This window comes from Ambystoma mexicanum, chromosome 5p (genome assembly GCF_040938575.1).
Source record: "Ambystoma mexicanum isolate Mex_15411 chromosome 5p, UKY_AmexF1_1, whole genome shotgun sequence".
Taxonomy (NCBI): Eukaryota; Metazoa; Chordata; class Amphibia; order Caudata; family Ambystomatidae; genus Ambystoma; species Ambystoma mexicanum.
Genome location: NC_090930.1, coordinates 585,233,504 through 585,259,998, shown reverse-complemented (window position 1 = coordinate 585,259,998; position 26,495 = coordinate 585,233,504).

Sequence of the window (26,495 nt, the reverse complement as noted above, 5' to 3'; positions counted from 1 at the left end):
TAGGCAGGTTAATCCTCAGTCGAGTAGATATAGTGAGGCATTTTGCTACATTTATTTTGAGAATATTATATGGCATGTTTTGATACATCTTCAAACTGTTGTCCACCTCAGATTGTCAGTCCAGAAAAAGTAGACACCCCTCAATCATAAGGCAATGTACTTTGTTGGCTGAAGACCAACCGCCTCATGTGTTCAGTATTAGAAATATATAGCCATAAGCTTGACTAAAGTGCGGCCATTTTAAGGTGACTGAAATCGCCATTTTGTTTTCTCTAACGTTTGCCTTTTGCTTTCTGTTAAAACTGCTTTGCTGAAAACTTATTCTGCTCCACTAGTGCATAACGCAAGGCCACGAGAGACATGTTGAAACATAACGCAGCAACCCAGACAGAAATGCCGGTCTCCTCCCTCACAAGTCCTTGGAAGTGAGCAGCAAGGCATTCTTGATCAGCACAGAGGTGCCAGCTAGTCTCGTTAATACAGTAGAAATGTTAGAAGCGAACATTAAATGGCTTGAAATATGCTCTTCTTTGTGGCCCCCCTTTCCTGAGCCCTGTAGAGCCCTGGAGAGCAAGTTGACCCCAGTAGACGAATAGAAACTAGGAGATAGCAAGGCCTGTAATGTGTCTCTCCCCTGTACGCAGCTTGCTTGTTAAAACAGAAGCATTGTGTTCTTTAAAACAAAGACTTGTGCCTGTAGGCTCGCAAAATTGCAAACTGTTGCTAAATGAATGTTTGAAGGTGTCATACATGTCACAATTGTCAATCATCGGGCCCAGTTCAAAGGACATACAATATGGGCGGTATTGAATGTGTCACCACTGATTTTAAGATGCTCGTTTTGTATATATGTAACTGTTGTACGATTCTCTTGCTCTTGCGTCCCCCGAGGTCTGGAAACACACGTCGTGGGGCGTGGGACCCAGTTGGCCAACTGAGACTATTTGCTTGCAATGAAAGATGGGTATTGTTGGAATGCATGGGGGAATATTTAACAGCGAGATGGAAACAGTTAATTAGAAGGCTACCACCACAACAGTTGTTGGATTTGAATGCATTAGCACGTACAGAGAGAGATGTAGAAATAAGGGAGCATGTAGACCGACTTTTTGAAATTAAGAATGAACTTGATGATGAAAATGCTTAAATGCTTGCCACACCGGGGTATAGGAGTAAAGATATTAGGAGAGACAGGAAGGAAGCGGTGGTGCCATATATACAGCGGCAATTTTTGTCATCGTCAAGACAGACAGGTGATAAACTAAAAGTATGTATACGAGAGGCGTTAAAATGGATTTCAGATCCTATTATCCCCACAATGGAGATACATGAGAAATTTGAGGAATACCCCTTGCCAATGAAAAGAAAAGCACTGCAGACGATGGTTGAATATTTGATAGACAAAGATATAGATCAGAAGAAAGCCAGCCCCTTAACTGATGGCAGTATACAAGAGAGCATTAGAACGTGCAACAGGAGAAACAGCTTTATCACTTGATTTGGGAATATTATTGCATATGAGAGAAGGGGGAGGAACAGTGAGTGCAGTATTTCCCATGAGAGAAGTCCCACCTACTTTTGTACCAAAGGTAGAGATTCCTGCAACAGGTACCACACCAGCGCGGGTAACGGAAGCACATTATACAGCACAATATGTGCACGTCCACTTCTCCAGAAGCAAATGACATAAAACAGACGATTCCCGATGTAAGAAAGAATCCAGCGGGATTCTATAAGGAAATAGAGTCCTATTTAAGATCGTCCATGTTCACTATGAGTGATATAGATCTAATATTCCCAGTAGTTCTGCCATGGAAGCAAATAAGAAAAGTGGATGATGTAACGGCCTATGGCGCCACTTGGGCGAATTTAATAGTGGAGCATAGGAATAGAGAAGGGGGGGGAAACTGGAGGCAAATATGGTGGCATTACCAGCACGGATAATACAAAGATTGAAAGAAATTGTTCCAGAAAAAAGAATTCAATGGGACAAAATGACTGCATGTGTTCAGGGCAAGGATGAGTTAGTCACAGATTATTTTAATAGATTTGAGGAAGTATTCACAGATTTCAGTGGACAGGATGTAAGCACAGAAGCGGGAAAAAGACTATTTGTCGATATGTATGTGAGAGGGTTAATACTTCCAATTCAAAACCTAATAATGACATCAGAAAGTGCATGGCAAGCAAAAACATTGAGAGATGTATTACATATGGCCCAATATTATGAGAACAGAGTGAACACAGAAAAAGAGAAAGAGGCGAAGGATAGGGCGAATTTGAAACAAGGGGGCTACTTCAGCAAGTGGCGGGACACAATAGAGGGAGAGATAATGCACAAGGCAGAGGTAATTCGAACATGCATGGAAGGCCGCTGGGACTAAATCAGTGTGTGTACTGCAGGGAGGAAGGTCACTGGCGAGCGCAATGTTCACATTTACAAAATAGAAATGGGTATGGCCAGAGAAGACAGCATAGGTGGCATCCAGGAATAAATGGGCAGAATAGAAACAACATGCAGCAGCACCAAAATAGCCAAGGGAATGGTCCCCAAAATCAGAACCAAGCTCAGAATCAAACTGCTTTTACCCAGAATCAGAGCCATCAGAACACACAAAATGGAAATAGAGGAAGGGGCAGGAACATTTCTGACACCCAATCAAATGCGTACTATAATAACAGCAGCGATTACACATCGGATGATGTGTTGTTTCCTCAATAGGACAGCCCAAGACAGGGGTCGGAACCAGTGCCTATTCCCGTGAATCAAAAAGGACCCTACGTAGAAATGAAAGTCAGGAATGGAGAGCATAGCTTTCTCGTAGATACGGGGGCACAAAAGGGCTCGATAGATCATCACTTGGTTCCAGAAATACCACTGTCAGGGCAAATAAATATTTCAGTAGGTTTTACAGGTACCCCAGTGATCAATCCAGTGTCCCAACCAGTAGCAGTGACGTTAGGTCCATTCACTGAATATTGTCCATTTCTCTTAACAGAAAATTGTGGGGAAAATCTTTTGGGGTTAAATCTATTGAAAAAACTGAGTGCAGTTATACATTGCACACCAGATGGAGTGTTCTTGACAATTTCGCCACAGGATGTACCAGTATCTGAATTTCTGTCCAAGCCTTTGCCAGGAGAATTGAGTGAAGTGCCAACTTGTATATGGGCAGTGAATGACAATGATGTGGGATGCTTGAAGATAGAGCCAGTAAAAATTGTTCTAATAGAAGGAGTAACGTTACCACGTATTCCACAGTACAAAATTTCAGCAGAAGGAGAGAAAGGATTGAAAAGCATTGTTTCGGATTTGGTAAAATTGGGGGTGATTGAAGAGATTACAGGCAGTACATGTAACAGTCCCATTCTTCTGGTGTATAAGAAAGGAGGTAATGAGGTACCATATCATTTCCTAATTGATCTGTGTGCATTAAACAAAGTAGTAGATCCTCAATTCTCATTGGTTCCAGACATCACCACAATTTTGACAATGATTCCTGCCTCGGCAGAGTACTTTAGTGTGATTGATTTGAAAAATGCCTTTTTCAGTATTCCAGTACACAAGGAAAGTAGATATCTGTTTGCCTTCACATTAGAGGGCGATCATTTACATTCACGCGCATTCCACAGGGCTACACAGAGAGTCTGAGTATTTACAGCAGAGCATTGAAAGAACAGCTAGATATGCTAGAATTATCGGCAGGTTGTGTATTGTTAGAGTATATAGATGACTTATTGATCTGCAGATACAGAAGAGATTTGTAAAAAGAGCACTGTTTTACTGTTAACACATTTAGCAGCACATGGCCATAAAGCAAGCTTAAAGAAATTCCAATATTGTCGTAAGGAGGTGGCTTATTTGGGCTACCTACTTTCAAGAGAAGGGAGAAGACTGACGTCAGAGAGGATAGAAAGTATTTCTGGTATGCCTATTCCAAAAACACAAAAAGGAGTCAGAGCTATAATAGGCATGGCTTCCTATTGCTGGCAGTGGATTGTAAACTTTGCATTGATTGTGAAGCCAATGGTGGAATTGACAAAAAAGGATGCTGTGATGCCTTTGCAGTGGAATGAAGAATGTCAGAGAGCATTTGATCTGCTCAAAACTGCATTGAGTTCTGCTCCAGTTTTGGGCACACCAAATTATGAGAAAATGTTCTGATTGTTTGTACATGAGAATGAAGGCTGTGCATTGGCTGTTTTGACACAGGAACAAGGTGGAAGAAATAGGCCATGCGGCTATTTTTCTTCCGCGCTGGACCCTGTGGTTCATGCATTACCACAGTGTTTTCGAGCTGTTGCAGCGGCTGCTGCGTCAGTGAAACAAACAGAAGGGATGGTATTGGGGCACACCTTAATATTGATGGTGCCACATGCCATAGACGTTCTATTAAATAGAAAACAGACGCAACACCTCACCTCTGCTAGATTGACTAGATACGAAATTGTCCTTTTTGCGCCACACATCCAAATTATGAGGTGTAGCGCTTTGAACCCTGCAGAATTAATGCCACTACCCACGGAAGAACTAGGTGAAAATGAATCACCTCCCCATGATTGTTTAATTGTTACTGAGGAAGAAAAGAAAGGCAGAATTGATTTGACAGATACCCCACAAAAAGAGCCAGATGGAGAGTTGTTTTGTGACGGCTCCTGTTTTAAACTACCTGAGGGCACATCAACTGCTGCCTATGCTATCACCACGTTGAAGCGAATTGTAGAAAGCAAAAGAATCGCCTACAACTCTGCACAAGCAGCGGAGATAATAGCTTTAACCAGAGCCTGTGAGATTTCTGAAAATCTGAGTGTAAACATATATACTGACAGCCGATACGCTTTTGGCGTGGTTCATAACTTTGGCCGACTCTGGGCTGAGAGGGGTTTCTTGACATCACATGGGGCCAGGATTCAACATGGCTCTTTGATTGTATGATTACTGTCTGCACTTACGTGTCCGAAGCGCCTAGCAATAGTAAAATGCGAGGCACATAGAAAAGTAACATGCAAAGTGGGAGAAGGAAACACATTTGCAGACAGGATTGCAAAGCAAACTGCCACTGATTTGAACACCAAAATGTTGACAGTACAGTCAGAGGAAGTGCCCTGCATGATAGCAAATGGAATTGCTACTATCAAAGAGAAGCAGGCAGAAGCCACTGCTGATGAAATACGAGGGTGGGCTGAGGGCTCTGCTGAATTAAATCTAGAAGGTTGCTGGGTGGACAAGAAGAGTAAAAATTGGATGCTGCCCAACTCCTATGGAACTGCAATGGTCACGATGGCCCACAGCCCTACTCATATTTGTGCCAAAAAGATAGTCCAGCATCTAGCCACAGTATGAGAGAACACACACATAAAGAAAAATGCTGAGAGGATGGTCCAGAATTGTATCACGTGCCTACAGCACAATGTTGGGAAGGGAACGGTGACTCCAACAGGCAGTTTTGGCCCACCCTCTATGCCATTTGAGGTAATCCATTTTGATTTCATAGAAATGGAGAGATGCCAAAACTTGAAGTATGGCCTAGTGGTTATATGTGCATTCAGTAAATGGGTGGAAGCATATCCATTAAAAGACTGTACCTCCATGAGCACGGCAAAAGTAATGTTGAAGGAGTACTTCTCCCATTTTGGTCTGCCCCGTGTCATTTGGTCAGATAATGGTCCGCATTTTGTGGGCACAGTGATATTACAGATTTGCGCAGGTCTCCACATTGACAAAAGATTCCATTGTTCTATGCACCCCATGAGTGCCGGTCTTATTGAATGTCACAGCGGCATTTTAAAAGCCAAAATAAGTAAAATTTGTGCAGGGAACAAGTTAAGCTGGGTAGACACATTACCATTAGCGTTATTGTGCATGCACACATCTGTGCAGGCAAGAACTGGGCTCTCCCCATATGAAATAGTGATGGGGAGACCGGCGAATGTTTGATGTGCACTGCAGCCAAAGCGGTTAAGGGAGCTTGAATACCCTGTGCTCAGCATTTATTGTAATCTGTTAATTCGAAAATTGCGTTTGATTCATCATCAGGTGCAGGAGGCATTACCAATCAGGTACGCTGGTCCGGGGCATGCACTGGAGCCCGGTGAGTGGGTGCTGATCAAGAATTTTGAGAGGAAAACATTGCTTGCACCAAGTTGGCGTGGACCCTATCTGATACTTTTAACAAACCAGACAGCCATCCGCATGGACGGAAGGAAAGCATGAATTCATGCAACGCACGCTAAAAAGGTGCCATCACCATCTGAAAAACTGCCTGATCGAGACGACCAGAAAGAGACAGCGGTCCCAGAAACGAAAGAAACGGTTGCCAGGTCTTTGCCACAAAATCTGCCTGATCCTGAAACGAAGTCTGAAAAGATTGCTGTAAAAGAGGAAGGGCAAAGAGTGACCCTACGTTGTCCAGCAGAATCTGCATCATTGCTGGCTGACACAAAACATGTACCACTTTGGCGCCCACCATCATCTTCCATTGCACCACAGGCTGACTCCGAGCTCGAGTCTGGAAGTGTACCCGCACTATTCATTGATCACACGATACCAGGAGCAAGATGGTGTAATTTGCGGAACCGGGAGAAGGAGTGAGCAAATCTTCATTTTTTAAAATCTTTGTTGCCTCTGTTTCCTATGGTGGATGAAGTAGGAACCGGAGGCCTAGAGGAGAGCGGCGTGAGGGTTGTGCAAATCGACAGCCCAAGAACGGGGCTCCTCGGTGCTAAAAAAAAATCCATGTGCAGATCACCCCTCCCGGGCAAGAGGGTCTCACATGGTACGAGGGCAATGGATAACTGATCTGGAGTTCTTTTAGCAATGTGCAGATGTACAGCGATCTTGCCCAACATATAGCAATCCAGGCTGCTAAGAACTGGCAGAATAGACTGTTGACAATTAACAAACTTATTGACATTCAAACGAGTGCAACAAAAAGAGATATTCACGAAAAACATTGTCGGAGAATAAGAAGAAAGCGAGAGAAAAATGCTGGAACAAGCTTTTGCCCCCTCCTGCACCACTGCTGGTAATGAGTTAAACATAGAGACTGGAAGGTTACACAAAAAGAATTGCCGAAAAAATTGTATGCTGATCTTAACAATAGTAATGTGAATAATGAGTATATTAGCCCCAATAATGACCATATTGTTATTATGGTAGTTGGAAGAAATACACCCCTTAGAAATACTCTTGCCAGTTGAAAACATCTCCACAACTGAAAGCCCGGTCCATGTGATTGCTTATACTTTGTCCCCAATGGAAGAAAGACACAGGGAAGGTTATGGGAATAACACATTACTGCTAATAATGAATATGACTCATTCAATAATGAGAACAAATAATTGCTGGGTATGTGCCCACTTGCCACAGCATGGTGGTCAGGGAATTGGTTGGTATGTGCATCCCCTGCCATTGAGTTCTGCATGTTAGGCATCACTGAGTGCATTATATTATGGGAAATGGAACGAAAGTGAAACTGGTCAATTAGATAGAACAAATATGAATGAATTCGAAGAGATTATTATGAAACCTGTAGGTTGTTCTATATTTCACAAAGCACGGCCGATCACACGAGTAGTGATGCAACAAGACAGACTATTTGTGTGCTATAAATCATCTGTAATCATGTTTCAAATTAACCCAGAAGGAAAAAAGATACAGTGCCCCCCTCCTATCCAGTAAATTACAGTCCACGCTCTGTCCCCTTTTGCCTGAGAAAGAAGGGTTCCTATTTGGTGGGGACATTCACTAGATGTATGAATATAGCATTCCTTGATAAGGAGGTAGAGCCAGTTTATGTAGGAGATCCTGTTTATTTTATATGTGGAGAAAAAGCGTATCCCTGGTTACCTAGAATCTGGGGAGGTACTTGTTACTTAGGATTCCTGTTCCCTGGGGTATTCCTTTCAGAAACAGCAGACATAGCCAAATTGGCCAGGTCAAGACCACAGTGGAATGAGGAAGGAGGTTTAATCACAGAGGACATAGCAAAATCATTCATACCATTTTGGGGCCAAGCAATACATTTGTATAATATAAGACAACTGCCCAGAATACTAGCGAAAACGATAAATGGGACAACAGATATATTATACAATATGACACTAGAGGAAAAAGGAATTAGATTAATGACACTCCAAAACAGAATTGCCCATGATGAAATCCTGGTTGATCATGGCGGAGTTTGCAAAATCGTGGGATCAGCGTGTTGCGAATTTGTAAGTGACTCCTCCCCTATGATTTTCGAAGCGATAAGAAAGTTGCACGTTTTAAGCTCTGACCTTCACCCCCCCCTGAAGGAAGTTGGGATTTAAACATAAGCGCCTGGTTTTGGGAGATATTACGCTCATGGGGCTGGAAATTATTTGCGATCATAGTAGCAGTGCTAGGAATATTCATGACATGTTGTTGTTGCATACACTGCTTACCCATAATATGTACCGAAATAAGCGAGGAGTGTGTACAGATAGTAGAAAAAAAGAGCACTACTAAATCAAGTACTCACGGTAATGATGAATTAAAGACAGTGAAAGAATTCATATCATTCAATATTGATGACAATAAGGAGGAGACCAGTAGTGTACAAGATTCAGAATCAGATACTTGGTTGGAAGAGGATGCAATTATGGATGAAGCGTTTGGCATACGGCCAAAAGGAGGGTTTGTCAGTCCAGAAAAAGTAGACACCCCTCAATCATAAGGCAATGTACTTTGTTGGCTGAAGACCAACCGCCTCATGTGTTCAGTATTAGAAATATATAGCCATAATCTTTACTAAAGTGCAGCCATTTTAAGGTGACTGAAATCGCCATTTTGTTTTCTCTAACGTTTGGCTTTTGCTTTCTGTTAAAACTGCTTTGCTGAAAACTTATTCTGCTCCACTAGTGCATAACGCAAGGCCATTAGAGACATGTTGAAACATAACGCAGCAACCCAGACAGAAATGCCCGCTCTCCTCCCTCACAAGTCCTTGGAAGTGAGCAGCAAGGTATTCTTAATCAGCACACAGGTGCCAGCTAGTCTCGTTAATACAGTAGAAATGTTAGAAGCAAACATTAAATGGCTTGAAATATGCTCTTCTTTGCGGCCCCCCTTTCCTGAGCCCTGTAGAGCCCTGGAGAGCAAGTTGACCCCCAGTACACAAATAGAAACTAGGAGATAGCAAGGCCTGGAAGGTGTCTCTCCCCTGCACGCAGCTTGCTTGTAAAAACAGAAGCATTGTGTTCTTTAAAACAAAGACTTGTGTCTGTAGGCTCGCAAAATTGTAAACTGTTGCTAAATGAATGTTTGAAGGTGTCATACTCGTCACAATTGTCAATTATCAGAACCCAGTTCAAAGGACATACAATATGGGCGGTATTGAATGTGTCACCACTGATTGTAAGATGCTTGTTTTGTATATATGTAACTGTTGTACGATTCTCTTGCTCTTGCATCCCCTGAGGTCTGGAAACACACGTCGTGGGGCGTTGGACCCAGTTGGCCAACTGAGATTATTTGCTTTGCAATAAACCTTAGCTTTTGGGAATACAACCTTGTGTCTCGCGTATCAGTTCGTGTGTGGTGATTGTGCCTTGTTTCCATACGCGAGGGTCCCTCAGGGGCCCCTTCAAGATTACTGACCCCTTACAATGGCCATTAAAATTGCAGTGGTAGCGCACCCTACCATCCGCCCCCACCTTCCAAAATGTGTTAATCGGCCCAGCTCAGATAAAAGTACACACACATTCACACAACATGCAGTCCTTCATTTACACACACCCATGCACCATCCCCTTGCTCATTCAAATGTGCACTTGTATACCATACACTCGATCATTCACACATGCACCCATAGACCCATATATCAAACACTCACTGATTCACACACATTAACTACATTGTATACATCATTGCATGCCCACAAGCATGCATACATCATAAACATGCAACACCCTCGGTCTCATACAAATTTGTTTTTCTTACCTATTTTGGTTGGCAGGCCTCCAAGGGACTCCTCTTCAGCAGGGCTCTGGTTCCCATGCTCCAACACTCAGGCAGGAACCAGGAAGATGTCAAGCTAGGAGAGATGGGTGGAGCCTGACATGTGCAGTGGAGCCAGAGCACCTCCACCTGGTACAGCATCGGAACACATTATTTCTTTTGTGGCTCGAGAAGAAGGTGCTCCAGGCTGCAGTGCCTCCCTCTCGTGCTGCAAAGGCCTTTGTTACAGGAGATGGAGGAGCTGGAGCGCCTGACTCTCGAGCCATAAATACAATAATTAATTATTACATTTCCAGCTTGAAATGGAGGCACTCACTCTCGAGCCACAAAGAACATAATTAATAATTAAATTCACACTGCAGAAGAAATACTGATTTTCTTTGCGGAGCAAGATGGAGGAACTGTGGCACCCCCATCTTTTGCTGTAAATTAAATAATTAGTTATTACCTTTGTGGCACAAGATGGAGGCACTCTGAACTGAAACAGAAAATAGTTCTGCGACAGCAGATAGATGAACCACTCCCTATCTGAGGAAATAACCTATAATAAAAAAAGGCAAAAAACAGTGGCGTACTGTTTGAGCAATTGATGTTCAGTGAGTATTAATCTGCAGAAGTACAGCATGTTCTCTCTATGATATTCGCAAGTGATTGAGACATTAACAAACATCAATATCTAAGCATTTGCACTTATGTTAACCCTATGGATGTGGGGAGTGCTCACTCACCTATTGAATTTGGAGGCATGACTGCATTAGCATGGCTTGATAGATAGATTCCTGGACATCTGAATATTGTTGCTAACCCAAAGCTATTATTTCTGTTTCTAATCCTGATTGTCTTTTAATATAACACTCAAATATTGCAGTATCTGAAACTAAGGCAGGTGACTATGACTGGAATGGGTTATCAATGTAGGTTAATAGTGTTATAAGAGATTTGGGTAATATACCTCCTTCATAACCATGTTTGCATTTACGTACAGCTCCAACAACAAAAGGAGCAAAGTCCTGCGCATCTGGAAGCCTGACTGTATAGATCTCAGTTAATATTTAAGCAATAATCCCCTAGCCGCAGGAGCATTACGCAGTCAGGTAAGGCCCTGGGGCCCATAGTTACAGGCCCGAGTGAATCGAGGACCTTAACCCTTTAAGTGCCACCGACGAGCCGGCTCGTCGGTGGCAGGCGCTCCAGGTTGCCACCGACGAGCTGGCTCGTCGGTTTAGACACTCTGTTTTGCTTGCAGGGGTCGAGCAAAACTGTAATCCAACCCCCGCACGTCGGCGTGAAACTGAAAGTAAATTCCCTGCAGCAGCCATTTTCGGCTGCTGCGGGGAAGAGAGAAGGTAAGAGACCTTCTTGTTCCGCCTCGATCTCCGGCTGTATTGCAAGCCGGAGATCGAGGCGGGTATCGTTGGAAAGGGGAGATCCTCCCCTATCCAACGATACCCATTGTGTGACATTGCTGGCCGCGGATGTGTTCTGAAAATAGACTTGGGGTTACTTGTGTTTTAAGCTTTCCCCTTGGTGACCAGGTAGGTGCACCCACACATGTGAGGTACCGTTTTCATGGGGACACCTGTGGGAATGTGGGACGGTAGGCAATGTGTTTTTGGGGGCGTGTTTCGATGGGTGAGCCAAGCGAAATGTACGGAAAATGCTTTTTTTTCCCCACAGTTCGGACTTGGCGGGGGTGTCTGGGTAATAAATTCTGGGGCGATTTGGGCATATCATACCTCTGCAGATTCCCACGGGTGTCCTCTTTTCGGAAATGCATGGGGTTCCCTCTTTCCCCGGTGGCTTGGACACCCGAGGCCCATATCTGTATGTTGTGCCGGTCGGCAGAGCGTCTCAAATTCCGCTCTGAAAACAGACTTGGGGTTACTTGTGTTTTAGGCTTTCCCCTTGGCGGCCAGGTAGGTGCACCCACACATGTGAGGTACCGTTTTCATCGGGACACCTGTGGGAATGCGGGGCGGTAGGCCATGTGCTGTTGGGGGTGTGTTTCGATGGGTGAGCCAAGCAAAATATGCGAAAAATGCATTTTGTTTCCCCACATTTCGGACTTTGCGGGGGTGTCTGGGTAATAAATTCTGGGGCGATTTGAGCATATCATACCTCTGCGGATTCCCACGGGTGTCCTCTTTTCGGAAATGCATGGGTTTCCCTGTTTTCCCCGGTGGCTTGGACACCCGAGGCCCATATCTATGTGTTGTGCCGGTCGGCAGAGCGTCTCAAATTCCGGTCAGAAAACAGAATTGGGGTTACTTGTGTTTTAGGCTTTCTCCTTGGCGGCCAGGTAGGTGCACCCACACATGTGACGTACCGTTTTCATCGGGACACCTGTGGGAACGCAGGACAGTAGGCCATGTGCTGTTGGGGGCATGTTTCGATGGGTGAGCCCAGCGAAATGTGCAGAAAATGCGTTTTTTTTCTCCACATTTTGGACTTTGCGGGGGTGTCTGGGTAATAAATTCTGGGGCGATTTGGGCATATCATACCTCTGCGGATTCCCACGGGTGTCCTCTTTTCGGAAATGCATGCGGTTCCCTGTTTTCCCCGGTGGCTTGGACACCCGAGGCCCATATCTATGTGTTGTGCCGGTCGGCAGAGCGTCTCAAATTCCGGTCAGAAAACAGACTTGGGGTTACTTGTGTTTTAGGCTTTCCCCTTGGTGGCCAGCTAGGTGCACCCACACATGTGAGGTACCGTTTTCATCGGGACACCTGTGGCAACACGGGACGGTAGGCCATGTGTTGTTGGGGGCGTGTTTCGATGGGTGAGCCGAGCAAAATGTGCGGAAAATGTGTTTTTTTTCCCACATTTCGGACTTTGCGGGGGTGTCTGGGTAATAAATTCTGGGGCAATTTGGGCATATCATACCTCTGCGGATTCCCACAGGTGTCCTCTTTTCGGAAATGCATGGGGTTCCCTGTTTTCCCCGGTGGCTTGGAGACCCAAGGCCCATATCTGTATGTTGTGCCGGTCTGCAGAGCGTCTCAAATTCTGGTCAGAAAACAGACTTGGGGTTACTTGTGTTTTAGGCTTTGCCCTTGGCGGCCAGGTAGGTGCACCCACACATGTGAGGTACCGTTTTCATCGGTACACCAGCGGGAATGCGGGACGGTATACCATGTGCTGTTGGGGGCGTGTTTCAATGGGTGAGCCGATCAAAATGTGCGGAAAATGAGTTTTGTTTCCCACATTTCAGACTTTGCGGGGGTGTCTGGGTAATAAATTCTGGGGCGATTTGGGCATATCATACCTCTGCGGATTCCCACAGGTGTCCTATTTTTGGAAATTCATGGGGTTCCCTGTTTCCCCTGGTGGCTTGGACACCCGAGGCCCATATCTGTATGTTGTGCCGGTCTGCAGAGCATCTCAAATTCTGGTCAGAAAACAGACTTGGGGTTACTTGTGTTTTAGGCTTTGCCCTTGGCGGCCAGGTAGGTGCACCCACACATGTGAGGTACCGTTTTCATCGGTACACCAGTGGGAATGCGGGACGGTATACCATGTGCTGTTGGGGGCGTGTTTCAATGGGTGAGCCGATCAAAATGTGCGGAAAATGCGTTTTGTTTCCCACATTTCGGACTTTGCGGGGGTGTCTGGGTAATAAATTCTGGGGCGATTTGGGCATATCATACCTCTACGGATTCCCACAGGTGTCCTATTTTTGGAAATTCATGGGGTTCCCTGTTTCCCCTGGTGGCTTGGACACCCGAGGCCCATATCTGTATGTTGTGCCGGTCTGCAGAGCGTCTCAAATTCTGGTCAGAAAACAGACTTGGGGTTACTTGTGTTTTAGGCTTTGCCCTTGGCGGCCAGGTAGGTGCACCCACACATGTGAGGTACTGTTTTCATCGGTACACCAGTGGGAATGCGGGACGGTATGCCATGTGCTGTTGGGGGCGTGTTTCAATGGGTGAGCCGAGCAAAATGTGCGGAAAATGCGTTTTGTTTCCCACATTTCGGACTTTGCAGGGGTGTCTGGGTAATACATTCTGGGGCAATTTGGGCATATCATACCTCTGCGGATTCCCACAGGTGTCCTCTTTTTGGAAATTCATGGGGTTCCCTGTTTCCCCTGGTGGCTTGGACACGTGAGGCCCATGTCTGTATGTTGTGCCGGTCGGCAGAGCGTCTCAAATTCTGGTCAGAAAACAGACTTGGGGTTACTTGTGTTTTAGGCTTCCCCCTTGGCGGCCAGGTAGGTGCACCCACACATGTGAGGTACCGTTTTCATCGGGACACCAGTGAGAATGCGGGACAGTATGCCATGTGCTGTTGGGGGCGTGTTTCAATGGGTGAGCCGAGCAAAATGTGCGGAAAATGCGTTTTTTTCCCACATTTCGGATTTTGCGGGGGTGTCTGGGTAATACATTCTGGGCGATTTGGGCATATCATACCTCTGCGGATCCCACAGGTGTCCTGTTTTTGGAAATTCATGGGGTTCCTGTTTTCCCTGGTGGCTTGGACACGCGAGGCCCATATCTGTATGTTGTGCCAGTCGGCAGAGCGTCTCAAATTCCGGTCAGAAAACAGACTTGCGGTCACTTGTGTTTTAGGCTTTCCCATTGGCGGCCAGGTAGGTGCACACACACATGTGAGGTACTGTTTTCATCGGGACACCTGTGGGAATGCGGGACAGTAGTCCATGTGTTGTGTTTGTGTGGTTTTCATAACGTTTTGACCCATTTGCTGGTGGCCTTTGTCACACAACCCTTTCATTTCCCAAATGTGACCTACATTTAATCGCTGCTTTAGGCACCATACACTTTTGTAACCTGCACAAGTGACCTACCCTTGAAAAGGTCTCCCTGTGCTCTTTCAAAAAATGTATGCTTGCCGTTCCTCACCACATTGGTGTTCCCGATTTACACATGCTAAGTGCGTCTGTTCAGGCCGTGAGCGTAAAACTCCTGTGTACCATGGCTCAGTGTTTGGCTTGTGGTATTGCTTGTTTTGTAAAACAGTACAAAAAAGGTGTGCTCTCCTAACTGCAAGAGTCGGGGGAATGTAGCTGAGCATTGCTTTTCTCCAAATTCATAGAAGCCATTGCCGTACCAAGCCAACCATGTCCAACACATAACTTTTTTTCGGTCATTTTCCCACTTTTCCCCCAATCTATGGCAGTTTCCTATACCTAGTTGTTGCCTGACCTACGCAAATCACCCCTTCTGAAACTTGGAATTTTGTCTACTTTTCAGAAATACTTGCCTTTCTGTCCTCCAATTCGGCTTTCCTACCCTTTTCTTCCATTCCGTCCATGCATGTCCAATTGGCAAAAATGGCCAAAATCGCCTACCTCTCAAAAAATGGTTGATAACCACATCAAAATAATTTTTCTTTGTTTCCACTCAACCTGTTCTTGAAAGCCAGGCAATTGGGGAATTCAGCACAGCAAACCATTCGTTCCTAGCTCTTACAAGGAAAAAACCACAGGCTTCTTTGTACATCATTTTATTGGCATTTTTTGAAACATTTTTGCACTCTTTGCTTATTTTCTCTCACCCCCCTACAGCAACCTAGGATTCCTGGGTGGCGTTACGACCGCCTACATGTGGGAAACAAAGGAGCCAAATTTGGCTGAGATACCTCATGTAACAAAATAGTTACAAGCCATTGAATGGCCACATACTGAAATCACCAAAAAAAGGCCCTGGAACTGGGGAGAAATCCCCATGGCACTTAAGGGGTTAATGAAGACCCCGGGGCATTACCTGACTCTGTAATGCCCCCGCAGCAAGGGGCTTATTGCTATTAGAACCCCGGCCGACAAGACTGGGATACTAATAGTATTGTTTTTGTGTTCTGAAGTGCGGCAGCGTTTCAGGACAGAAAAAAAAAGTTTTCAAAAATGGCCGCCAGGAAGGCAAAACGGAGTCTGTTTCCCTTTCCATGGTGGCCCTCGGGAGCGGACGCGCTGGGGACAGAAGTGTTCCAAGCGCGTTAGCACCCAAAAAAGGAACAAAAGCAAGGTAAGTTGGGTTGAGAGGGCAGGGAGGAGATTGTTTGTAGGGTGGGGTGGGGGAGCGGGACGAAACACTTACCTGAATCCCCGGTGGGGCTGGTTGGCAGCCTCCAGCCATGTGGAGGCTCAGAGCAGGGATTGCCCATTTCAAGCCTCCTCATTGGCTGAGGGGCTGCCACTCCACCCACCGTGAACAAAGGAAAGGAAACCCGGGCAAAGGAATTCCCAGTCAGGTAAAGCCCTGGTGAGGCCCAATCACATTGTTTGTTACATTCTGATTGACCCTCGCCGGGTACTAATTAAGGATATGCAACTGCAAATGTAACTGTTAGTGAAAATGCACAATTTCTTGGAATTCACATTTGACCTGGGCTTTCCATCTCCCTATATAATTAAGTCTTATAGATTAAGGTTGAGGCCATTAGTAATCCTGCAGAGGTCTTTAAGAGTTTAGCAAATGCTGTTGTGCAAATAAAAATGAAAGCATTTTTAATGTGGGGAAACGTGGGCACACACTAGTAACTTGTCAATTTAGTTTAATGAATATTGAACTCATTGTGCTGAACTTTACACATTGTTTGTTGGATTGCTATTTAGGAAATTGAATCATGCATGCTTTTTTACGCAGTTCAAGAAAATTGTTTCTGTAATGACCGTTAGGCTGCTGCACAAAGCAGAATGCATGGAATGAATTGTCCATACCAGAGATTTTAAAATGCTTTCCAAAAATTGTGAATGGATGTGATGAAATCTATAATAGAATCCATGTACTTTTATCTGTTGTGGAATGATATGTAAAACAAGGCTGATAATATTATAAAACAACTGGGCCTTTTTGTATAAATCACTTTATTGGCTTTTTGAACAACAAAAGCAAGTATGAAAGCAAATAGCTGTTGTGGCACCATGGCCAAATTTACATTAGTTTGATGCCAACGTCTTAGACAAACATAGACAATGCACATAATAACAGCTTGCTGTCCACCATTGTGACTATTTGTACAACGTGGCATTCTTTTTACTCAGAACACTGTCTAAAATCTCAAAAAGACAAAATAATTATTGTAATTAATTTTAATTCATGTTTTGAAGCCTAATTTCTGGAAAAAAAATCTGTAATGGAAGAAAGGTTTTTTGTATTTTCCTTTTAGCTACTAAGCCACTTTCCATAGTTACCACATTGGTGATCCAACTTAACACTTTGCTGCTGTGCCATGGATTTACAACAGTGTGCTGAGCAATGGGGAGGTGAGACAAAGGCCATGTCCTGCACCTGGAAAATTGAAGAGGAACAGTAGTACGCAGGAATCGTACGTATTAGGCTTCACTACAAAATGTAATATTGAATTTGGGCTGACGGAATAATCATAAAGTTATAATTTATTCACTGGGGTTCTTCCCTTGTAGAGGAGTGATTGCTGGCAAATGGGGATATTTCATTTTCTAAAATTAAGGTGTTTATAGTGAAGACTTGGTCCTCTGTAACCCTTTAACTGTTAGGATCATATACTTTTCTCATGGGACGCTAAGGATGGTTGAAGGGCCTTGATCATGGGTATCTTTGGGTTTTCCACTATTTATCAGGTGGATCACCATCCCAATTCTGACACCATATGTAAGGATGCAGAAGGAGGAGACCGATTCACAAGTGGCATGGTTGTTGGCATAAATCTTTATTATCCAAAAATGAAAGGGAAAGCCTAGCTCTCCCTAAATCTAAGAGTGGTTTCCCTACCTCAACCAAAGTACTAAGGATTCAGTCAGGATGTATAAGTCAATCAAGAATGACTCCCTTCTTCTGGACAGTGTATCACAGTTCCAATTGTATTTGGGACCTTTACCTGGGGCAATGACTTCCTTCCCAGGTCTCAATTCTTTTCCAGAATATAAAACGAAGTTCCAAGTTGAAAGGTCAACAAGCAGCAAAGTTCTCCGTTGATCTCAAAAGGGTCAAGATCAGATTCTAGGATGGGATCTTTACCTGAGAGAATGCCTCCCTTTCCCAGCTCTCAATCAATTTTCAAGGCACAAAACAATTTTCCAGATTAAATATCCAATGCAAACATCAACATTCTTTATTGCCCATAGTTGTTTCTTCACTATTGAGTTCCTGGAGAATTCCTGCCTTCTCCAGGTATCTTGCTCTGAGTATTTTCGCAATGCCAGGGGAATTACTCCCTTCCATTGGCCTTCTCTCAGGCAGACGTACACTTTACAGTTCACAATTCCAGGGGTTATGACACCCTTCCCCAGGCCTTTTCTCAGGCTTGGTTTGCAATTCACAATACCACAGTGTATGATACCCTTTCCCTGGGTCTTTAACAGACTTGGCTTGCATTTCACAATGCAAAAGGGATCTCAGATCCTCCTTTCCATCTCTTTGGCTTGGCCCACTAGGTTCACTCTCTTACCAAGGGTTGCCATGTTATTTTTGTGGGGTCTCCGACCCTGGTCTCTTGTGCCCCTTAGTTTGACCAACTTGGCTCCCTCTCTTGCAAGTACTGTCACGATAAAGATACCCCATTTCTACATGTGGATCCCTGACCCTGATTTCCCTTCCATTTCATTCTGTCCATTTTGGCTCCCTTGTGAGCCCAGTACTGTCATGAGGAATATACCTTGTTTCTGTGTGTGGGTCCCAGACACTGCTATCCAAGCCCCCAATGGAACCGACGTTTAGCACTTTAACTTTGTGGGCCTCTGGATGCTCAGCCAATTCTCCTAGGGTGCTTGCCATCGTTCGACGGGCTTGAGTGGGTTTTTCTCTGCTCACCGGCTCTGGTCCCACGCTTCTCGTTTCCGGTACCGGCTACACGCTCCCAGTGCTGCCACAGGTTCAATCCATGCCATCTGGTTCTTCGTTCCTTTAAGATCAGATGGATTTCTTCTTGTCCAAGTCTCATTTGAATCTCTCGGGCTGGGCGGTCCCGCTGCTTCAGCTTCTGGTGCACCTGTCGTTTTCCCCAATGCAGTATCTCTGGCTTCTCAGAAAGTTCTGTAAGTCTTTTGTCAGTTGTTCTCCTCTATGGAACACTCGAATGGTGATTAACATTCCACCAGGCATTCTTCATGGCTACGCATCTCTTCTTCATCTCAGTTGGAAAGCCATAGGTTTTAATTGGGTCATCTGTCCTCTTCCTCAACCCAGAAGTAGCCACCCCTATAGCCTTGCCCACATACATGGGGTAGTTAGGTAACATGGAGGTGGAGGGCAAGAGATATGAGGATGCATGGGAGAGGCATAAAGGGTTGGAATACTGTGTATCCCTTGGTTAGTCATTTCTGTCTCCACAGGGGGACTCTCTCCCCATGAGATCCTCCTGCTGAGTACCACACCCAGGGGGACTATCGAGTATTGCCCACACATCTCTGGCTTTATGGGAAGCTCCTCCCTACTGGCGAGAAGTGACCACATCCAAGGATTTTTGATCTTTCATTTGTTTTTGCACCAAATGATTGTGCCAACTGCTCTTGGGGGCTGTTCACTGTATTGATAGTGTGTTATTAGTTTCCCCAAATCAAAAAGGAGAAAAAAACAGCCTTTCCCCTTTGTGTCAATTTTTAAAATTGAAAAACCCAAAGAGCAATCCCTGCTCCTAATCCCCAAAAACACAAAGCCAACAAAAAGTTTTACCTTTTACAAGTTTGCCCTTGTATATTTGTTTTTTATCATTTCCTCGCCATACGTGGTTTGATATGCAGTGATGTTTGTATTATTGTCGTACAGTAGTTATTAGGGGTTTTCAGTTGTCATCCTGGGATTGTGCTTTGGTTCTCAGGGGAGTTTTGGTGTTTCACACTTTTGGGGGACCTGGGTGTACTCACTCGTGGTTTTCAGCTTCCAAATGCCATTTGTGGTTGTCATGCAGCATCTGCTTATCCTGCTGGGAAGAAGGTTGATGAATAAGCAGAGGAGCAGTCTTTGTTCATGCAGGATGAGAAGGGCTTCCCCGTGATAAATGAGGAGACAGAGCCTTGTGCTGCATGTGGTGGCTAGTTTACAGGTTTGGGCCATGCAGCATCGCTGATTGTTCTTGTTGACAGGAAGGCTGAAGCATTGTGAACTACAGCAGACGTCATGTTCAAGGAACCAGGACAACCTGAGGAGGCCACAACCATTAACATAGAGGCATGGACATACTGGGCTTCTTGTTCAATTTCCCACATAGGCAGAGCAGATATTGCATTACCTATGAATGGAAGGGAGGCAGTGCCTCTTTTTGACAGTCCAACTGAGGCACCAGAAGCAGGGACGCTAGTGCATGTACCCATGGATGTAAGGTGAGTGGAGGAGCAGGAGGGAATGTTCCTCATGTGGGAAGAGCAGGCATATGAAGCAGCTCCTGTCTGGGCAGGGGTATTCATGAGGAAGTGTTCTTCACCCAGCAGATTGAGGGTGCAGCTGTGAACAGAGGAGACGCCCATAAGGAGGCGTTTCATGTGGCATACCAATCTGTTCAAGTACAGATGTTAGTCCTACATGCAGGGGTGGAGTATAGAAGCAAGTTGAGAAGGCAATGAAGCAAGAGCCACTTCCTATTCCTGCTGTGGTGGAGATGGCAAGCCAAGAACAGGAGGATCCACAGAAAGCAATGACCACTACTCCACCTACACAGCTAACACCGTGCTATGTGTGGATTTATTTTGCCCTACCAACAGGATAGATCCTCGACAGGTAGGAGAGTGAGGTATTCTGCATAGCGGAGGGTCGTGGGAAGAGGTTGTAGTGGTGGCAGATGTTAAGGGGCAAGGGACCTGCCCTAGGTACAACAGCCATGGGAGCCAAGTTTAACAGTTGAACAAGAAGCTATACATGGAAGACAAACCCTTTGCAGAACCTGCTAGTGACCAGGATTCCACTACCACCCTCTCTGGTTGTAGTGGAGAGGATGGCAGTATACAAGCACTTCTCACATCAAAGGTAAAACATGGCAGCAACATCAGGCACAGCATGCCACTATCTCCATTACTGTCCGGCCTGCTCAATCAGTGGCAATGGTAAATGTGAACCTGGCAAGACCATGCCGCCAGCACCACCCAAATGAGCAACTACATCATGAGGCATGGAGGCAACTAAGGCCTTTATTGCTTGGAATCGATTATCCAGAGGGAGCTGGGCATGTAGTTGTGGCAGCCAACCTGAGGTAGCACATGGAGCACCACCATCCCACCTTCAAGTACAGCAATGAGGAAGCCTTGGGGAATGACTAACTTTACTACGAGATCCTCCAAATACAAGAATGGCATCAGTCTGTATGAGAGCTTCAGGTTTATACATCTATGTAATTCGAATGTTCTGCAGCATTGTGTGAGGGAAGTTAAAGGGTGGCTGTGCCGTGGATGTTTCAGGGCACGTGATCTGTAGCACCTTTTCCCCCAAGTCTGCCGGTAGATCCAGGGGAAAGGAGTGAAAGAGAGCAGCCTCTGAATGTAAATGTGTTATTGCAGTGGCGAAATGATGCTACAAACAAGCAAGAAAGTACCGCTGGAGGCCCAGAGACAAAGATTACGTTGTTCTTTAATCAACCAAAAATCAAAGAAGACATTATATGATCTTCAATATACAAAGCAGCAATGAAAAGTGTATAGTGGAAGGGAGATTAGTGAGGTACTTCAAAATTCATACAAGCATCAGACTGTCTCACCTTTCTTTTCAGGGTGTAACGTCCTTTCATCGCCAAGCATGTTTACGTGTGTTTTTTAAACGTGTACGAAATTACGAAAAAGGTTAACAAAATGTTTTTGGGGGTGAGAAAGGGCGGGTAAGGCATTGGGGAGTCGGGGATAATTAATAATAGGCGGTGGAGGTGGGGTTTGGCCCGCCCAAAAATGTGATGACCTTTTTTCGTTATTTTGTACACGTTCAAAAGGCAATCGTAAAAATGCATCAAGATGAAATAACATAAAACCCTTTTCAGTAATCTCGCAAGCTTGATCCTTCTGGTGTTCTCACCTCCACACCTCCATGTGGTACCAGGGGAAACAGCCTTTGTGATCCCTACTGCACACTCTTCCATAAATCACCCTTCAAGATATCAGCGGTACTAGTTGGCTGCTCGGGGTGGGTACAAATCACAAATAGTCTACACGGCTTTTATGTTCAGCTGATTCCAACTAATTATAGCATACAGTCAATTTCAAAGGGCCTGCACCTTTGATGTTGTGCTGTAATGAAAACAAGCATTGCAGAAAACAAGGTGAGCCAACTATACTCTTTCCATCAAACATTCAAGGCCAGTTCATTGGTATCATTCCAAGAAGTGATGTGTAAGCAAAATATCTTGGCAAAGCTACATAGCTTCTGCCTTGCTGGGGCATGCTGAACAGAGAGCTGATTAGCTCAGTGGGCTTCTGCACTGATAACTAAGAATCTGAAACACACAGATATACTTCACTCTTCTTTTTGACTGTAAAACATGACACCTTTTCCCATGTGAAAGCTGCTGGCCATATCTGCTCTGCTGCATTGGGGAATAAATCAAGATTCTTAGTGGGTGGGTGTTTGTGTACTGTGAGAGAACCTGATAACCTTATGGGATGGCTGTGCCCTGTTGGAGATCTTGAGAACCTTAATAGATGGCTGTGCTCTGTGAGAGAACCTCAAAAACCTGTGGGTGGTTGTGCCTTTTGGGATGATTGGAGATCATTAGTGGATGTCTGCACCCTATGAACAATGCAAAGAACCTTAAGGGATGGGTGCAATATGTGGGAAAAGCTTAAAAACCTAATGGGTAACTGCATCCTCTGAGAGAACATGACACCTTTTGACAAGTAGTGCAATCAACATGAAATAATACAAGGATTGCACGAAATACCCTTAAAATAACAATATACAATGAATGAGTAAGACAGCAACTGGTCAGTACAGCTCTTTCACTAGTAAAGTTATCCATTTCACAACCATGTCAACCACGAGGCAACTTGCTCAACCGATTCGGTATCTTTCATGTGCCAAGAAACAAATCATCACGATAATGTGAGCTTTTGCGCTGACTCTGGGTAGATATTATTCCAGAGTTTTCCTCAAGGAAGTGACATAACGCAAATGTTAATGGCTTATCTTGTGGCACTAAATAGTCATTAACCATCTGCACAGCTGATAGTCTGTTGTTTATTCCAATTGAGGATCCATCTGGATTTAAGATGCCTGAGTCACTGATTAGAGTGTTTCCCATAGTTTCCCCTCTGTAGGTTGTGACCACAATTCTCACAATGTTTTAACAGGAGTGTATGATGCACTGCCTTTTAATGCCATTAATCATGAGCTTTAGTTACTTGGTGTGATTTGCAAGATATTAGCTTATTGGTTTTCTTGATCGTGCCAATGTTCTTTCTCCAATTGCTTTCAGAGTCATTGCAGTAAAGCATCCAAGCACATTTTCACAGTGTCCCATCCTTATGCTTTTTTATGTGAGCCCCCTCATAGCCCCCCACCCCGAGAGACCTACAAACAAAAAAGCAGCCATTTTTACTTTCAAATGTTGGGCAATAAAGTAAGCCAGAAGTTTCTCAATGTTCCATTTAAATCCAAATACCTATGTAATACCATACATGGTTGAAAGCGTGTCCCTCATCAGCTGTGCTGCATTGGTATCACCTGCTGCATCACTGGCTTTGCATTGTTGACCAGATTGAACTCAAGCAGGTACACCAGAGGGAGAACTTTACTCGGGCATGCATTATAATAACTTACCTGCTTTATGGCCTCCTTGAGAGGTCATAGCATGGAGCAGACATTTGACAGCAGATGTTACAGACACAGTGTTAAGAATGACCCATCTAGAACTCTGCCCTCAGTGTTGCAGAGATCGGTGATGGCTTTGCACTGCCCACATAGCCTGCAAAATGTGCACAGTAGAGTACCAATGAGTGGTTACATAGGTCTTGTGATGAATCCTGTAGAGTCATCACTAAATCCCAGCCTGATGGTTCCTCACATGTGGCCAAAGGAAGGCAGCCACTACTTGATATTAATGCTGGGAGTGGTAACTGGAGGGCAGATCAAATTGGAGGAGATAGCTATCAGGGGGAAGTGTTGACTCCTCTAGGAGAGACACAATATTCATTTTCTATTGAACATGAGATTCCCATCATACCCAAATACCTAATGGCATGTGGTCAGTGTACAACCTCCTCTCATATAACTACCCAAAGGACAGGCTATTCAAAGATTGCTAAACAGAATAAGGTTGGTATATTGGGGGTTCAGGACATGAATGTGACCAACTAAAATTGTTATAATTCTACCATAGGTAGATTTCCTAAACCCAAGGGTGAACCACAAACCTTTTTTGCAAACTCCCATAAACTTAACAACTCCTGAAATAAGTTACAATTAGCTAAATATAAAAAGACCCAAACCATTATAGACTTCAGAACCCATAATGCCTGTGGTACTAGGCCAAGGATGAAAGACTTAGAATTGATGAAAATTAAAGGTACCATTAAACATAATGAGCGGTCTAGTTTTTGAAGTGTTAAGCACCTGAGTGGGGCATTTCAACTCAGGAATGAGTTACAGCTGGGGGAAGGAGATGCTGATGGAGTAATAGAGGCAGCAGCAGGTCTTAGTGCAGGGCTCACTGTGGAAGCAGCTGCAACACTAGCTGAGTCAGACGCAGGAAAAGGCCTGTGACCGAGAAGAGAGAGTGCAGCTGAAAGCAGTATTAGGTGAAGCTACAGTGTGGAAGATGAGTTCCCAACACTCTGTGAACTAGTAAGGAAGCAGGAGTGGAGACCCTCACGGAGCTGTCAGAGCTCCACCAAAGGATTATGCTCATTGCAACAGTCGTACCGGAGCTGGCAGCAGAGCTGACAGACCCTGAAATATCTGCTGCAGTGCCAGCAAGTGAAAAGGAGACAAAGAAAAGACTGGTGAGTTGGCCTGAAATGCCAGGTGATCCCAGGGTGCTCTGAATAAGACAATTAGCTGGAACTCATAATTTTGAAAAAAGAATAAGTGAAGCAAGACGGAGGCAGCCATGGTGTAACTCTTCTTATATGGGACACCAACTGGGAGACACTTGTAGCCCACATTGTGTGACTCCGAAAGTGACCCGTCTGGAAGACTGTGTTTCCAAGCTTGAAGCTAATACTGATGGCTTGGGGGTGGAGATTACAGACCGTTTCTGGGCTTACAATGAACTGAAAGCAGAACATTTGAAGGAAAGAGAGAAAACCCGTGCGTGAGAAACCTGAAGGAGTCTCACCCGCTAGTCCCCAGGGATCTGTCCTCCAGGTGGCCAGGACACGGCCATCGCTATTGGATCCAGTTCCTGGGGGTGGACCAGTGAGGGAGGTTCACCTGGATGGGGGTCCTTGGGGAGTGGGATGGCGATGGGTGAGACGCGGAATCCCCTTTCTTTCAGCACCTTTTCCCCATCCTACCATGTATGATATTCCAAAATACTGCCTCCCCTTCTCCGACACGAACATTTTCGCACAACATGAAAGACAACAGACTAACACCAGAGCTGTTTACCTGACATGTCCCAAAACAAGGGTCAGACAAAGTCAGGTAATTGACCAGAATCACACACATCTGAAAGCCCTCTCCTTTCCCCACAGGGGTAAAAGGTGGAGCAAGAGAGCATAGGAGGAGCAAGGCAGACCGCACCACCTGAGAGTTAACTCAGAATGGCAGTTCAAAAGGAGGCAAAAGACAGCACATACGGAGGGGGTGACAAAGGAGAGAAGCGACCTTGCCCTTTCCGACCAAGGCTCGTGAAAACTCCACGGATGAAAACCTAAGACTGAGAACAATAGCCAACGTGTATTGAGTCGATACTATAACCTATAACCAGATGGGTGTCCAGTTAAAGTTTTGAAAACAAAAGGATCGAATGCCAAAGGTGAGAGTGTATTCGACCTAAAACAAAAGGATTGACATTTTGTTTAAAATGTATATTTTTTTTTGTTCTAGTTTAGCTTAAAAAATGTGTTTTTACACCAAAAACAGGGGTTTGTGGGGGATCCCCCACCCCCAAAAAATAAAAATAAATTTCGATCCTTTTTTTCAGTCGAATTGACTCGCCCCTTTTGTCATTCGACCGTTTTGAGTCGATACTATAACCTATGACCCAACAGATGTCTATGGTACACGAGACCCTCCTCCACTAATAACCAAGCTGGGGAGAAAAGCTGGTCTCTGTGGTACCAACCTTGACTCGCTACAGAAGAAAGCCAAGCAGTTCATCACAGCCGGTGAGTCGAGGAAAGAGTCGATAAGAAACTGAACTGTGTTGAACAAAAAAGTAGCAAGCAGCTAAATTTGAACTTTGAAAGGTTTAAAGGAAGTGTAGAGAAAGGGGGGGGGAACCCACAACAGAGGCGTCCGGCACCAAACTCTGGGCAATTACCCGATGATAAGAGAATACCATAACCAGAAGGCCTTGGGAAGAGGCGAAGAGAGATCAAAGTGGTCATACAGGGGTTTTGTAAAATACTCTGTACCGTCGAACATCTTTGACAGACAGATGATTGTGAAAGAAAGAGAAATAATACCTGCATGGTGACCTGCATGGCGAAAACGAGTACATG